Below are 4859 nucleotides of genomic sequence, written 5' to 3' on the forward strand. Positions count from 1 at the left end.
GGAATTAATAATGTGGCGCTATAATCATCACATACTCACTATATTATCACATCGCATAATCACGTGAGAAATCTGCGTTAGCGCATCCTAGAATATAACTCCATATAGGCTCCTATAGCACTCCATTTTGTGCCCACAATATACTGACTAATGCCTCTACTTTTATTTATTCATTTGGGGTCGAATCTCTATGATCTTTAACCGGCCGACCACGCAAAATCAAATTCTAGAACTTTACTATTTTACTTATAAATCTGCAGGAACTTCAGAATGTTTTACAAATGTCCACGGCAACGTCATCTGTCTATAGGGGTTTTCAGTGCCTCAGCAAATGTAAATTAATTGGTCATTGTGACAATCCTTTCCATGTAACGGTCATCTTTTTTAATTCTAAAAACATTAACGGTTCTAGTCGAACGGCACATTGCTCTTCACAAGTATTCATATTGTTTTAATAATTAGAACGTTAACAGCAACATTCTGACAATAATTTCATCACAATTTTGAAAATAGTGTGGTACAAGAGTCGCGAAGAAGAAATCGCATTGAAATCGAAACTCCGTTAACCCAACCTTACGCTCACCACTGGCGCAGATCGACTATTATATTATTTTTACGGGAACACTGCGATAAATTGGGGTTTTTTCACATATTTTTTTTTTATAGGGACACCTCAGTGACACATTTGCATTCCTCAGCTTTTCTTATCTGATGAGTTACGAGAATTGATTCCTAGAATAAAATCTCTTCATTATAATATTATTATATTAATCTCCATTCGAATTTCATAAGGATATTATGAATAACTTGAAGCGGGATACAAAATTTGTGTCGTGATTTAATGCATTCGTAATTTAAGTTCCGAAATATTTTTATTACTAAAACACTTAATCTGTGGAAGAGTTTGATAGGTAGTTAGTGTGAGCAAAATACGAACTACTTGCATGTCTGCATACTATATTGCAATTAAACATAGCAGAGCTAAAATTTAGTGCATTCAGTAAATAAGTATATTCAGTATATTTGATTTAGTATATTCATTAAATTTATCCCGATATCAAAAGGGATGAAGAAATTATTTATCATCTATAACACATTTAATTGCATCGTTAAAGAAAAGTATATCAGTTTATCATAATCAGTTTATCATAATAAGATGGAACAAAATAATTAATTCTCACTGGCTCTTTATCCATTACATTTCTAGGAGTTTCTGAAGGAGACCCCGAAGGCTGTGTTCGACTTAGCACACGTGGGACTAGAGGTGAGATGCGCTACTGGATCTCTGGGGCCATACTTTAAAAAAAAGTTAAGAGATCGTAAGTTCATCAGCCAATCATTGACGGCCTTTCAAGCAAAATCCACCAATCGTAGACAAGAAAATAGTGCGTAAGTACTTACGTTCACTTAGCGAGTTTTTAAAGTATAGCCCCCGGATCTCACTGGGAATCGGATTTGGATTGAATTGAATAGAAGTTATTTTAAAATTGCATTGCATCATAAAGTTTGACTTCTCAATAATAATTTGTGTACGTTACATATTTCATTTAACAGAGCCAAGTTGATACTATGATACTTTTTTAACAAAAATTGCACTGTCAAACATAATAAAACAGAAACACAAACAATGCGAGGCAATATCTTTGAATACTCTTCAATATTGTCCTTAAAACAATAAAGCAAATTACATCATAAACATAACCAAGCCGAAATTCATCCTTTCCAAGATTCTAAATAAACAAGTTCGTGTTCACCGCAATAACATCCACTCAATGTGTTTTCTGTTTTTCTCAAATTGATTGTACTACAAAGATGAACTTTCGGTTGAATGATGATAATTTCAGCATTTCGAGAGCTGATAATTTCAATGTGACATACATTTTACTCTCAACTCAAAATTTTTGAATTCTTAACAGTATAAATCAACGTTATCTTCGAGACTTAAGTCACTGAAAACCTCGAGCTGCGTCAACTACCTCATCCTTATGAGGGACTTGAAGGAGGGGCAAGAGATGCTTCATGTGCTCTACGAAGACCGAGCTCTCGACTTAGGGGCGAAATATGTGATAGGCTCTAGCGCCATCACTGAACAACACACGATAGCTTTCTTCAAGGTGAGAGTGTATGCTATTATAAGTTGCGTGCATCATTATGATCTCATTATAGGTTTAAAGTAACAGTACATTATTGTGAGAATCTCAAAGGATCTCATTATAGGTTCATAGCAAAGAATGCTAATGTGAGAATCTGTCTTGATATTTTTCGGAATATTTCAAGATTTTTGCTGACGTTAGAAATCCAACCAAAGCCAACCGTAAAATTGAGAACTCAACAGAGCTCACAAGGGACTGGAATTGAATCTGGAACCCTTTATGACATGAATGTTTCAAAATATTATGGGTCCTATGCATTCTTTTGTTCACTTATATTAAAACTCATCCCCAGAGTGAGCCAGTAGACCGCATAAAGGATGTTCTCCTGATAACGCCTGGGTCCTCGCACACCATCCTTTATCTCACCACTCACCAGTTCTTCTCAGCCACAGAGCGCGTGATGCTTCACCAACTCGGTGTTTGGACAGAGTGTGGACATTATCATCCGTCCTCAAATGCTAGTTTCCTATACATATTATTTACGTTGAAATGAGTCAATATGGTTACCTCACATTATTTTTATTTTTGTTTAACTGTGGTCGAAAAGTTTGAATAATGTAAATAAAGAACCATTTCCCTGCCATCACCCCTCCATGTAAATTATTAAAGCCCTGACGGGTTCCTCTCGCCTCCCCAAAATATTGGTATAATAACCCAACACTCATGTGTGGGGTTATTGCAAAATATCCTCACATAGTGCATAACCCCAAAATAACCCCATTATGCCCAGTTATGCTCTATACGCCTTTCTCATTTCCAACTATTCTTTCTATTTCTCTTTCCTCTTTCTGACCACTCGCATTACGCCACCTCTTGTTTCTTTCCAAACCATCCTAGTGGCACATCAATAACAAAGAACTCCAACAAAAATATTGTGAAAGTGGTGCACAGTCAACCGCAATGTCATTTATTGGTATATTAAATTTTTTTGTAGTCTGTCCTTAATGGAATTACTGTTGCCTTTTCTCCTTGGTACTTCCAGTAATAACAATTCATCAGACACATCTGTTTTGTTACGTGCTACGTAAAAAATTATTTTGTGGTATTCAAGTCCGGCTAAGCGGATTTGTTTAAAAAGATGAGGAGTATACGGTCGAATTTTGAACTTGGGTAGGATTATGACATTTGGCCCATTCAGAGTATCAAAAATTTAGTTTCACCAATAACTCTTATTAATTCAATTACGTAGCTTGGCGCTAAATCGAGTTGACCGTGAAAATTAACAGTTTTCTAGGACAAAGAGAAATGAGACTACAAGAAATTTTTTCTTAAATATTTGAAATAAGAATAACTAACTCTAGTTGTAGTAACCTGTTCTATTTTTTCGCGCTGAAAATTGGTAAATTTTATTCCCGAACAGCAGCAAGAAAAAAATGATGACGGTTTCGAACACGCAACTCACTGCTTCAATTATGCTTTGCTTAATCGCCCGGCATCCTCGCCGATTTTTACCAAAAACTATCGCACAGATCTAACCCAGTAAAAAGTTCGGGGTGCATTCCATTAAGACAACAATATCCACTCAAGGTGTTTTCTGTTTTTCTCGAATTGATGGTACTAAAAGATGAGCTTTCAGTTGAATGATTATAATTTAAGAATTTCGAGGAGATGATAATCTCAACATGACATTCATTTTACTCCCAACTCAATGTAAATTCGCCCAAATTATTTTCGATCCCTCCGAATTCTCGTGGCATTTCCTGACGTTGCAGTTGAAGGTGTCGACATTCAACTATCCGCCTGTGGTAATCTGGAATCCGAACGCTCCTACGACTTCTCTTCTCTCAAACTCGAGAAGCGCAGATGGGCTGGAAATACGCATCTTGAACGCCATCGCCGACAAACTCAACTTCAACTCCTGGCTTCGTGAGCCTAATGATGGAGACCAGTGGGGCACTCAACTGAGCAATGGCTCCTGGACAGGTTAGAGTGATAGAATTGAATAGAAGTTATTTTAAAATTGCATTGCATCATAAAGTTTGANTTTCCGTATTAGTTAGAGCGCTGAGTTGCATGCACATTCTTCTAAAAATTTTAATTGCAAAATTTGTATAGTTGATAATTTATCACGAAATGGTCGAATTATTTTTTTCTATATTGAATAACGTCGAGGAAAATGCATAATAACAGATAAACAATAATCTAGGCACATGTTGTCTATGCAAAATTGGGTCCACGTGTTGAATATTTGAATCGCTGAACTGTGTAGTATACGACATGAATTTCTACATTTATAGTAAGACAATGTCAGCGATTGTGTAAATGCCCTGTGGTGCATATTTTCATGTAATAACTACGAAGAGAGTATTCGGGAGTTGGTTTTATTAGACGCTAACTGCTCAATAATCTATTTATTTATTCCGATTAGAAGGAATTCATAAGCGCATCTAGCGTACTCCATGAAAATTGTCTTTAACCATTATGTATAACATTTAAAAATTTTGTGTTACTCAGCTTTTACGACTGCCTGAAGGGTCACTATATGAATAAAGTTATTTACCAGGTCTCAAAAACGGGATTCTACATAAGAAAACAACATCTACCGGGTCTCAAAGGCGATAGTCATGCAATTGAAGGACAAGGTTAAAAACGAAATCTTTAAAAAACGAAAGTCAACAGAAGAATAAGGTTATCTAAAAGGTCTTATAGATGGTCATTGTAATCAAGAGATGAATATGATATCAACCAGGTTTCAAAGACGGGAGT

This window comes from Hyalella azteca, unplaced genomic scaffold, assembly GCF_000764305.2.
Source record: "Hyalella azteca isolate HAZT.00-mixed unplaced genomic scaffold, Hazt_2.0.2 contig100, whole genome shotgun sequence".
In the NCBI taxonomy this organism is placed as follows: domain Eukaryota; kingdom Metazoa; phylum Arthropoda; class Malacostraca; order Amphipoda; family Hyalellidae; genus Hyalella; species Hyalella azteca.